Below are 13,228 nucleotides of genomic sequence, written 5' to 3' on the forward strand. Positions count from 1 at the left end.
GTGGATGACTGTTCTTTTCTAGGGAGCCAGAGAGAAGATCCCCAGCCTTTGGATAAGTTCAGCCAGGAGAGGGCTCCTGTGAGACCTGACCTGGCCTCCCATCACTAGAATCCCTTCAATTCACTGACATAGCCACTTCTCTAGGACTCCAGTCTGCCATCTGATTCTTGGGTTGGGTCCAGACCCAGTGTGCACTGTCTTATAGCTCCAAAAGCACCTTCCTTTTCAAATGCCTAAGTCTGCAGAGGCTGGTCTGGTGATCCTATGTTTTCTCTTTGGTAAGGGCTTATCTGAGGGTCTCATGGCCCTTTCCTGACTCCAGGCCTTGCTCAGGGCCACCCCTAGTCCACTCTGACTAGTTTTAATTTTAGAGACAAAGTGCAGGGGTCTTGATCCCTTCCTCTAGGAGAGTCTTGGGCTCCAAATGCAAATTTGGCTACTCCCCTTTTCACCCCAGCAATCTTCAGGCTCTACATATCAGCATTTTCTTTCTTTCTCACACAAAGATATGAAATTCCATTTTACCCAGCCATCCTACTGGAGAGCATTTAAGTCCAGTGCCCTCATTTTAAAAATGAGGAAACCCCAGCACAGAAAAGTTACTTACCTAGGATGACACACTTGGTCACGATAGACCAGAGGCAAGAATTCTTGTTGTCTAAATCATAATATAGGACTCTGTTATTTCCACTGAAATGTTTCTGTTTTGTGAGTTTTTTTCCAGTGAATTTTGAAATCCTAAGCCACATTCTCTTTCACGTTCCTGGCCACATTCCACAGTGCCCAGCTGAAATATGCTCAGTCTTGCTAGGTGCTTTTATGATTTGCCTAGTGGTGATTTCCAGAGTCAAAGCCAAACCACTCATTAAAACCAGCCACTATTTTGGAAAGCCCACATCATTGTTCCCCTTCATTAGAATGAATAATCAAGAGCTAGCACTGAGCATATTTGCTGCCCTAGAATGTGCTTTGCTGCCTCTCCGTGACCCAGTGAATCTAGAAAATACTTATGCGACAGCCCAGCATTTGAGGTATGTTTCCCTTCCCACAGTTCCCATGGACTCTCCATTGGGTCAAACCTTTTGGAGATGTTTCTGATTCCATTTCATCTTGAACATTTGCCACTTGATGAACAGCTTAGGGAAGCAACTAGAAAACAGAGTAAAGAAATCCATCTGGGTCGGGCGCGGTGGCTCAAGCCTGTAATCCCAGCACTTTGGGAGGCCGAGACGGGTGGATCACGAGGTCAGGAGATCGAGACCATCCTGGCTAACACAGTGAAACCCCGTCTCTACTAAAAAAAAAAAAAAAAAAAAAAAAAATAGCCGGGCAAGGTGGCGGGCGCCTGTAGTCCCAGCTACTCGGGAGGCTGAGCCAGGAGAATGGCGCAAACCTGGGAGGCGGAGCTTGCAGTGAGCTGAGATCCGGCCACTGCACTCCAGCCTGGGCAACAGCAGGAGACTCTGTCTCAAAAAAAGAAAAAAAAGAAAAAAAAAGAAATCCATCTGAAAAGTGGTCTCAATACCCTGGATCTTGGTTCTTGACCCCTGGGGCTGGTGTTCTTACTTGTGGCATGGAGTTCTCAGCATGTGCCTATTCCTCAGGCTGATAGCTAGTTTTGGGTGGGGAATGCAGTTTGAGAAGGTACTAGTCAGGAGGGAGGGGGTGTAGGAGGAGAGTTCATATTTAAAATTCCTTCTCTTGAGGAATTCGATTTCAAAAAGCCCAGAGTTCTGCTATATATTGGCAGAATACAATTAGTCAGCTGGTCTAATGTTCGGTCAGGATTGCCATTTTAACAGAACACCGTTCTCCAAAGACAGCCTTTAGCATTCTTTGACAAATATGTTTAAAGAAATCATTTTCATCTTGATTTTTTTTTGTTAGTTAACATGCAGTGAAAACTTAACTCTTGATTTACATCTGTAGATTCTACTAAAAATTCAATCTGTTACCCACATCAGATCACATCTCTCTAAGAGGTTCTTTGCCCTGGTTGCACATTGAATCACCTGGGGAATTTAAAAAATTTCCAATGTCCTGGCCACACCTCAGAGCAATTAAATCAGACCCTCTGGGAATGGGACCCAAGCATCAGTACTTTTTCTTTATTTATTGTTAATTTTTGTAGGGATGGGCTCTTGCTATGTTGCCCAGGCTGATCTCAAACTCCTGACCTCAAGTGATCCTCCTGCCTCAGCTTCCCAAAGTGCTGGGATTACAAGCTTGAGCCACCAAACCCAGCCGGCATCAGTACTTTTTAAAACTCTCTGATGATTTGGTTCTGGAGTCCGAGTTGAGAACCACTGCCTAAAAGTTGCTACCTGAAGGCAATAATTTGCCTGAATGCTACACTCTAAGCTTTGTGAGGGCAGAAACTGGTTTGGTTTACTCTCACTCATCCTCAATGCCTGTAATACGCCCTGACCCATAGTTGGAGTTTAATGAATATTTATTCATGAAATGAATTAATGCTTATTCAGAATTTCATTAAGATGTAGATGAAAAAATGCTCTGCCTTTTGCCTGGGAGTGATGTTGGAAATCCTTAATCACTGATATGGCCATGACACTTGATCAGAGTGTTAGAGGCCTCTATGTGCCCTGAATCCTCAAATTATAGGATCATGGGATGTTTAGTGTCCTGGTGGAGGGGCCTCATTGGCCAGGACTGTAGGGACACTTTGGGGAGATCAGCACAATAGCTATTTACCAACTAGAATAAAAGCATTTTACTATTTTAACAATAGATCCAGCTGTACACAGCGGTGGGAGAGCAGGCCACCATGGTTTACGTTTTGATCCTTCTGCTGTTAACAGGGGATTTCCTAGTCTGAAGGCTATATGCGTTATAGCTATATGTGTTCTGTTGCTGTCTTACCTCTCAGACTTCACCTTATATCACTCCCCAGACCCTCTTCTCAGCAACACTGGCCTTCTCTGTGTTTCTTCAACACGGCCAATCTCCTTGCCTTAGGGCCTTTCCTCTTGCTATTCAGTCTGCTGGATTATTTGCCCAATGGGAGGAGCTGCAAAGTCATGTTACAAAGGGCATAGATTCAGAGAAGGGATGGCAGTCGCCATTTCTGTACTCTACCACGTGGCCCCTTCATGTAAATGCTCAGCATCTCAGATTGCTTCTTCATCCCTCTTTTCTTCTCCAAAATGCTACCTGGGTATAATAAAGAAAAAATGTCACTTGTGTGGCACTATAGTCTGAGAGAGAAAAAGGTGTCCCTTCAGTTGTTGCAGTTTCTCTTAGATCTTCTTTGGTCTTAGCTAGAGAGTGCTTGGTCCCAGCTGCCACTTGCAGTTGAGCTTCAGGCTCCATCCCTGGATGGTCTGCTCATGTTTGGTGCTGATAGTTATGACAGTTGAAACTTGGAATAGTTATTTTTGTCTTGACTGGGTCTAGATAACTGGGACTCATATCCTTCTCCTTGGCATTGCAGACTCTAGAGGCTTTTGCGTTTAGGTTTATAATTCAGCTAATATTAATACTTTTCCAACTACTTATTCAGATGTACCAGCATTGAATTACCTTAACTTCCTCATTCAAAATCAATTGAATATAATAAATGTGTGGTCTATTTCTGGACTCTTTAATCTGTTCCATTAATCTATTTCTCTATCTACCAATACCACACTGTCTTGATTACTGTACCTTTATAATAAGTTTTGAAATCAGGAAGGATGAGGTTCTAACATTATTCTTTTTACTGCTTTTACTTAGGTCTTCTTTAATTTCTGTCAGCAGTGTTTTATAGCTTTTGGTATATATGTCTTTGCTGAATTTATTCCATACATATATATTTAATTATATATAGATGCACATATCACATTTTAGTGCTACTATAAGTGCCAGATTTTGTGGCTAAATATATGTAACACAAGATTTATCATTTTCACCATTTTAAATGTACAGTTCAGAGGAATTAAGTGCATTTACATTTTTGTGCAACCCTCACCCACAGCCCATCTCCAGAACGTTTTTCTCCTAAGCTGAAACTGTACCACGAAACACAAACTTCCCAATTCTTCAACCCGGGCAACTACCATTTTACTTTCTTTCTCTATGATTTTGACTATTATAAGACCTCATATAAGAGGAATCATACAGCATTTGTTCTTTTGTGGATGGCATATTCTACTTAGCATGGTGTCTTTAAGGTTCATCCATGTTATAGAATGTGTCCGAATTTCTTTTTTTTTTTCTTTTTTTCTTTTTTTGTTTTTGAGACAGAGTCTCGCTCTGTTGCCCCGGCTGGAGTGCAGTGGCACGATCTTGGCTCACTACAAACTCTGTCTCCTGGGTTCAAGCAACTATCTTACCTCAGCCTCCTGAGTAGCTGGGATCACAGGCACCTGCCACCACGCCTAGCTAATTTTTGCATTTTTAGTAGAGACGGGGTTTCACCACGTTGGCCAGGCTAGTCTTGAACTCCTGACCTCAGAAATCTGCCTACCTTGGCCTCCCAAAGTGTTGGGATTATGGGCATGAGCCACTGCGCCCAGCCAGGATTTCTTCTTTTTTAAGGCTGAATAATATTCCATTGTATGTATATACTATATTTTGTTTGTCCTTTCATCTATTGATGGATGCAACAATATTGAATTACCATCTATTGATGGAAGCAACATGGGTTGCTTCCACCTTTTGGCTATTGTGAATAATGCCTCTATGATCACAAATGTACAAATATATGCTCAAGTCCTTGCTTTCGATTCTTTCAGATATATACTTTAAGTGTGTGTGTGTGTGTGTGTGTGTGTGTGTGTGTGTGGTGGGGGAAGGACTGTCACAATCCGGTTGGCTGGGGTCCTGGATAGAACAAAAACAGAGAAAAGACAAATTGGTCTCTGTCCTCCTTGAGCTAGGATATACTCTTCTCTTGCATTTGGACATCAGAGCTCCAGGCTATCCAGCTTTTGGATTGCAGTATTTACACCAGTGACCCCCCAGGTTCCCAGACTTTTAGGCCTGGATTGAGCCATACTAATGACATCCCCTGTAGATAGCCTGTTATGGGACTTCCCAGTCTTCAAAATTGTGTGTGCCAATTCTCCTAATAACCTCCTATCTATCTATCTATCTATCTATCTATCTATCTATCTATCTATCTATCTATCTATATCTATCTATCTATCTATCTATCTATCTATCTATCTATGTATCTATCATCTATCTGTCTGTCTATCTATCCATCTACCTATTTATCTATCCATCCTATTGGTTGTGTCTCTCTGGAGAACTTTGACTAATTCAAACTTCAGTTTGCATCCCTGTAGCAGCTACTCTCTATGAGATATCATTGAGTCTTTCCCCAAACATGTGCAGCCTAGCCTTCAACCAATAACCCAAGGAAGACCCACACGGACTTTCCCCCACCTACTTCACAACCAGGCAACTTTATTCTCTCTGATGCCCTTTGTTCTCTCTGATGCTCTCAGCTCACATTTCATCTCCTTGCATTGTGGTCAGAAAAATGCTGCCAAGCCAAGAGCCAGGGTGAGTATGGCTCAAAGCTTACAAAGCTTAGGTGTTTCCTTTTGCCAAGCAATATATACATATATATATATATAAAATAATATATATAACATAAATATATTTATATATATATGTGTCAAGGACCCATATTTTTGTTATCTTTTCCTTCTGCCATTTTCCTATGTGTTATGTTTTCAACCTTAGTTTGTTGTCTCATGGTTGCAAGGTGGCTGCCACTGCTCCAGACGTCACATCATCACATAGGTGTTTTCTAGGTAGTAAGAAGGAATAGGTCTGTTTTCCATTTATGATTTTATCAGGGGGAAAAGCCATGTCCAAAGTCCTTCCAGAAGACTTCACTTAATGTTTCTTTAGCCAGAAATGAGACTCTCCCAAATCAAATCACTAGTAAAGGGCAATGGATTCGATTTCTTTTCTTTTCTTTTCTTTTCTTTTCTTTTCTTTTCTTTTCTTTTCTTTTCTTTTCTTTTCTTTTCTTTTCTTTTCTTTTCTTTCCCTCCCCCCCCTCTCTTGCTTGCTTGCCATGGTGTCACCCTGTCCTTAGGCTGAAGGGCAGTGGTGTGATCACAGCTCACTGCAACCTCAAACTCCTAGGGTCAAGCGATCCTCCCACCTCAGCTTCCCTAGTAGCTAGGACTACAGGTATACACCACCACACCTAACTAATATTTTTTGAATTCTTTGTAGAGACAGGGTCTCACTGTGCCGCCCAGGCTGATCTTGAACTTCTGGCCTCAAGCAATCCTCCTGGCTCAACCCTTCCAAAGAGCTGGGATTACAGGCATAAACCACTGTGCCTGCCCTGGCTGGGCAATGGATTTTGTAGGCCAATAATGATTCAACTTTTGAGGTAAGGTGAAAGGCCCTTATCTTTCTGAGGTAAGATGCCTTTAAAGTAAGGTGAATTTTGTTGTTCATTTTGCTATCTGAACAAGATTAAGATTTTATAAACTAATAAAGAAGAAAAAATGGTTGCCGAAATAGCAACCAACAGTGGTTGAATAGTAAGGCTTCTCAACCCAGATTTGGAAATTTCTGAAGCTCATATTACAAATAAATTAGTAGAATAACATGTTACCTTTGACATCTTATTTCACCTATCCATCCTGCTCATGGCAGCCAAACTTATCTTCCTGAAATACAGATTTGACCATGCTAGAACTTTCCTCAAAAACTTTGCTGGCTGCCTATTGTTACAAAACAATCTCCAAAGCATGGCATGCAGTGCCTTTGGGATCTGACTCCACGTTAACTTTATAGTATTATCTTTTAGTGTAATCCCTCTCTGTCCTTGTCATGCAACATTTGCCCTTCCTTTGACATGCTGTGCATTCCCGTGTCTGTTATTGCTGGCAATGCCTTTGCTCTCCTTATTTATTCCTCAATCACCATTCTTTGGAGACCCAGCTGAAATGCCACCTCTTCCATGATGCCATTCACAATATTTCCAATTGCAACTGATCTCTATTATCTCTGTGCTCCTATTGTACCTACCATGCTCCATTGTAGGATATGTAGTGGCAAATGTGTTTAGATTCTGTTTTACTCAATTGTGTATCCTTACATTGCCTTCTAGAGGGATGGCAGATACACAGCACAGAAGCTACAAATCCCCATTTGTGAGCCCATGGAAGATATTACTATATGATTACAATATAATTTTCCACTAAGCCTAAATGTACGTCAAGGCATCTCAGGACATTATTAATTTATTAACAACTGTTTCTGGTAGTTATTACTAGTGGATTACATGAAATCCACATTCTATCTCTAGCTACATTTATGGCCTTGTTCATAATCAAAGCTTAATGCTTTGGTTAGTTGAAGTGAATTTCACTACATAGATTCCACGATTGGTTCCCACCAATGACTACATTTATTTGGGAGATGGTAGAAACCTAGAGGATTATAATGCTATAGCATTACAGCATGTGGCAGAGCAAACCACATGGAAGAAATGTGCTAGTAAGAGAAATAAGTTCTTGCCAAAGGGAAGCCAGACTGTCAGACCTTTTTATTTTTCTTTCTTAAAAAACCCACCAGGAAACCTTGTTATTTTCTTGGTTTAAAATCCAAGAATTAGATAAAACTATACATCAACTTTGTAGGCTATGTTCTGGGAATCTCATGGGTCAAGGGAAGGAGTGAGGGTGTTTCTGAATGTCACAATCCATTTTGTTATTATGGGCAAACTTTCATCGGACATGGCTGCAAGATCCCCCCTCGGGAACAGCAGGTATCTACAACAAATAAGATTTTTTAAACCATACAGTCATGTCTAATGTTCAGAAGTCAGTTTGGGAAACAGCAGAATAAGCAAGGCTTCTTTTTTTTTTTTTAAAGATTAGGTCAGTTTTGAATGTTTATCATTTTTTTGAAACTACTGTAAGGCTGCACTGTCCAATATAGTAGCCGTTAGTCACATGCAGGTAAATTTAAATAAATTAAAATTAAATCAAATTTAAAATTTAGTTCCTCAGTTACAGGAGGCACATTTCAAGTGCTCAACTCCACATGTGGTTAGCAGCTACTGTATTGGACAGAGCAGATACTGAACATTTCCATGATCACAGAAAGGTCTACTGGGCAGCGCTGTTCTAATGTCTCCCATGAAAGACTTGAACTCCTGTCAAATGTAGTTTAGAGTTTTTGCAGAAGTTTTGGCTTCTATGCACCAATTAAATTCTTCAGTATTACCATTAATTATATTATGTAACTTTAAATAAAAGTTATACCCGAATCAATGCTTTTCTCTTTAGAGGTCTTTCTGTTTATTGTCTCATTCGAGATAAATATCAAGAAAGTATTTACAGTTAGAAGCCTGTGTGGTAAGCAAGATTCTGTTATTTATTTTCTGTTGTTTCTTTATGGTGGTTAATGTCTTCCCTGATCCATAGAGTTGCTTTTTGCAACCCTCTGCATTCTAAGTTGGCTATGTACTCTTTGGTTGTGTGAATGTAAATTGCCTAGCATTTTGCCTTACTAAGGAAGATACAGAGCATTCAATCATTAAAGAAAAGGACTATTGGGAAATAGTGTGCCATAAGGCTCCTAACTCTTCTGGAATACTTTTATTCTTACTTCTGTCTCTTAAATAAAAACTACTGTCTATAGAGAGATGCATTAAAAATAGGCCACATACAATATGGTTAACACTTCCACATTAGTTTTAAAAGGAGTTCATTTGAAATGAGTTAATCTAGGTTATGGTGGTTATTCAAAATAGAGTTCATTCTTTGTTACAATTCAAAGCCATATGTTTACTTCATTTATTCCTGTAAAGATAAGACAATTTTTTTTACTTACGTAAGGTCAAATATGAATATAAAGAAATAAATGTGTTGGGGCTTAGGAGTCAAAATCTCGTCTTTCTTTCTACCCCTATGGTTCTACAGATTATTAGCTTTCCTTGTAATGTCCTATTAAGGTGACTCTTTGAATAAAGTCTAGATGGGCTACTTAGTATTCATATATTCTCTTTATCCACATGACACTGAGTCTGAAAACTTGGTATATATTTGTAACAAATGAACCAAAATCTTCCCTTTTCAGCTTTATCATTGTCATGGCAAGTCCTTTTCAGAGACAACTGCATTGAGGTGGTAAATCCCATGGCTGAGTTTGAATCCAAGTTTCATCACTCCCGGTTGTATGGAACATAAAAATTACTTGATGTTGTGTACTTCACTTCATCTCAAAGATGAGTTTGATTTCCAAACCTCCATCATCATAATAAACAGTGATATTTTTCAGTTGGGTTCCAAGTCTAAAATTCATTTTTCTTTCTGACTTAAACTTGTAAAATTTAAATGCAGTTTATATACAGTGAAACACAGATCTTAAGTATACAGTCTGATGAATTTTGACACATGCATACACTGTGTAACCCACTATCAAGATATAGGAGATTTCTATCGCACCAGTAAGTTCCTTTCACCCTTTCCCAACCAGTTCCCAAAACATCCACATGAGGCAATCACTATTTTGATTTTATGACTATGGCTTACTTTTATCTGTTGTGGGATTTCATGTAAATGGAATCATACAGCATGTATTCTTTTGTATAAGACTTTTCCCATTTTCTACTAATTTTTTTTTGTTTTACTTTCTACTAGAATGTTCCTTCCATTTACATTTTATGTAGAATACCTGTCTTTAACACATTGAAAAATCATGGGTAGAAAGGTTAATTTTAAAAGCCTAAAAGAATGGCTTGGTGTTTAGGAAATGGCTTTATAATTCCTAGCTACATGACCATGTGAATTTCGGCAAGTTACTTAAACTCTCTGAACCACACATCACTTTAAAGTGATTGTTATATTTACCTCACAAGTATTTTTTGTTAGGATGAAATAAAATCATGTATGTGAAGTAACCCCACTTGTAGGCACTAAAACATTGTCAATTCCCTCCTCTTTTAGGCCAATAAATACTATAGTAGTAACCAACCTGTCGTTTGTCCATTTGTGACTGAGCACGTATCCTTCAATTAAAAAGAACATATTACTGTTGGTGCTTAGCAGGCTCAAGTCAAGGTTTTTCTCTTATACAATCAGAGTTTATATTTATTGACCCTTTATTTCTGTATAGCTCACTTAATCTTCATTACATCTCCTATGAAAAATAGCTGGCATTATCTTTATTTTACAGATAAGGAAACCAAAACTCAATGTGGCTAGCTTATCCAGAATCTCCCAAAGAGTTGGTAGATGATGAAGCCAGACTCTGGCACCAAAGCTTGCACTTTTAATGAGACAATGATGAATCAATCCCCTGAGGTAGAGACAAGGGTGACCAAAGACCCTCAAGTTTGCTGCCACTGCTCTGCACCCAGGAGAATTTCCAGTACAACTTGGGCAACCAGGAACAGGCTGGACAGATATATGCATTCTCCAAAGCTCTCTGTATGTTTTCTGTTGCCTGCTCAGGTAGTGCTTGGCTGTGAATTGACTACGGTCCAATGGCTTCTTTGTTGTTCACTTACTCATGAGAAGGTGTGTGCTGTTTTGGCCATTTATATATGCCAGAGACTATTCTGAGCACTGGAAATATAGCAATATGCAAAATAGACCAAAAAATTCTGGCTCAAATGGAAGTTACATCCTAGATGGGGAAGATGGACAATAAGTGAATGAACAAACAGGTCTGTTTACTTATTTAATGTTGGGGACAATAAGTACTTTGGAGAAAAATAATATAGGGAAGAGGAACCGGCAGTGACAGAACATGGTCTTTATTCTTCTAAATTGGGTGGTGAGGGAAGGCCTTAATTAATTTGGGGAATTGATAAGGTAAAGGAGGTGAGGAATGAGCCACACAGATGTGGAGCAGATTGGGAGAGGGTGTGTTCCTGGCGGAGAGAAGAGTAAGTCCAAAAGCACTACATGAGGAGGCATCTTATAGGAATAGTCAGGAAGCCAGCGACCCTAGTGCACAGTGAGCCAGGGGAGAAGAGTAAGTGGGGTGTGATAGGGGCCAATCATGGAGGGCCTTATATTTGACATTTAAAACAATTTGGCTTTTATTATAAGTGTGATGCAAAGTCATTAAATAATTCTGAGCAGAGAAAGCACATAATTTGGCTCAAATTTTTAAAGGATCGTTCTGGCTTCGGGGTTGAGAGCAGACCATAGGAAGGCAAGGCTGGAAGCAAGGAGACCAAGTAGGAGGCTGGTGCAGTAACATAGGCAAAAGATTGTGTTGGCTTAGACCAGATTAGTAGTAGAAGAGGTCATGGGAGGTGGTTGGATTCTAGATATGACTTGAGGCTCGAGCCAATAGGATTTGTTGACAGATGGGTTGTGGTTTGTGAAAGAGTTACCAAGATGTCGGGGGTTTTGTCCTGAGTCAGTGAAAGGATGGAATCACTATCAACTAAGATGGAGAAGACAGGGAGAGGAACAGGTCTGGGGAGGAACAACAGGATCCATTTTTGGACAAGTTGATATGAGATGCCTGTTCGACATCAAGTGGAGATGTTGGGTAGGTGGATGAATATATGAGTCTAGTGTTTGGGACAAAGTCTGGGCTGAAGATGCAAATTTGGGGAATTGTTGGAAAAGAGAGATTCAAAGCTAAAGGCTAGATAAGCATACCTAGAGTGGGGATGTGTCGACAGAAAAGGGAAGTCCAGTTAGAGTCTCTTTGGAACTGATAAAATGTAAGTTAAAATAAAAACCATCACTCAGGTTTTCACAAAAGTTATTGGAGAGCTTTTATTCTTACTACCATTTAATATTTTCATTATATTTCTAGCTTATTACTCACTCACTCTTTTCCTTACTAAACAGGTTCTTATTATTTTGTCTTTAGGATGAAAAGCAGTCCTGCAGGCCACTTGTTCCAGATCTCTCACAGATTAATGGGCACTGAAGTTATAGTTGATCTCTTTTTGAAAGTACTCTCCACTCTTCAACTCTTTGTAAGTTAAGAGGAAGTCAGGGAGGCCCAAAAACAAATATTTTCTTTGGACTCTAGGGCTTTATCAATGTGAGGAACAGAGTTTTAGTTCAAAAAACGTCTGCTCTCTTGTGAAAAGTAAAGAGAAGAAACATTTTGACTGTTTTGTTTTAATCTGTGACCTTGAGAACTGCCTTCATTTTGTAACTGGAGAAGCAAAATCCTATTTTGTTGCAAAGGACAGAAATTATCCTCCTACTATCCTAGATGCAATCATATAATTTTCAGGTTGTTTCAAAAAGTCAGCTTAAGAGACATATAAAGATGAAATGAGAGATAAAATACCCGGAAATGTTTTGTTCCAGTTAGTGTGGCTGCATAACAAATCACCATAAAATTTAGAGGAATAAAACATTTATTATACTCTGTAATTCTGTGGGTAATGAATTTGGAATGGGCGCAGCATGAATGGCTTGTCCTGCTCCACAATGCCTGGTCATCAGGTGGAAGACAGGAAGGCTATGCACTAGAATCATCTGAAGGTTCACTCACTCACTCGATCAGCAACTGCTTCTAGGTGCCAAATGGAGTCATAGTTCCTTTCCACATGGGCTTCTCATGTGGTCTCTCTGCATGGACTAGTTTGGACTAATTTGCCACCATGCTGCCAGTTAGTCCAGCGGTAAGTGTGCCCTAAAGGGTTAGTTCCAAGGGTGAGTGCCCTAAAGGGGAGCCAGTGAGGCACTGTGTGCTTTGTATGGCCTAACTTCAGAGGTCACACAGCATCGCTTCTGCTCTCCTCGAAAATTGGTAAGGGTAGTCTCAAACTCACCCAGGTTCAGTGGAAGTAATAAAGGTTCCATATTTCAGTGGCATGAGTGTCAACCACATTGGAAGGGGAGCATGTAGATGGGATATACAGATTGGAGCAGCCATCTTTGCAAAAATACAGTCTGCCAAAGATTTAGTGACTACCAGGAGCATAAACTATTAGATTTGCAGTCTTTTGCCTGAGAAGTAGAGAGGAGATAAACACCTTTGAGAGACTTGGTGAGGCAAGAACTTTTACATTGATTTTAGAAATATCCTTTTTAAAAATTTGTTTTAATTTTTGTATCCCTATTCTGCAGACCATGAAAATGCTGCTTTGGAAAGGGTCTGTCTGTATCTCAGGTTCACTGTTTCATTAGGACAGCATTTGTACAGAGTGTTACTGTGTGACAAGCTTCTCACAAGGGCACAAGGAAGTGACATATTGTGGAGATGCAAACAATTACTGAAAGCCCTCGAGAGTGTGCAGTTATCACCCACAGGAGAGCAG

Source organism: Mandrillus leucophaeus, unplaced genomic scaffold, assembly GCF_000951045.1.
Source record: "Mandrillus leucophaeus isolate KB7577 unplaced genomic scaffold, Mleu.le_1.0 Scaffold186, whole genome shotgun sequence".
In the NCBI taxonomy this organism is placed as follows: domain Eukaryota; kingdom Metazoa; phylum Chordata; class Mammalia; order Primates; family Cercopithecidae; genus Mandrillus; species Mandrillus leucophaeus.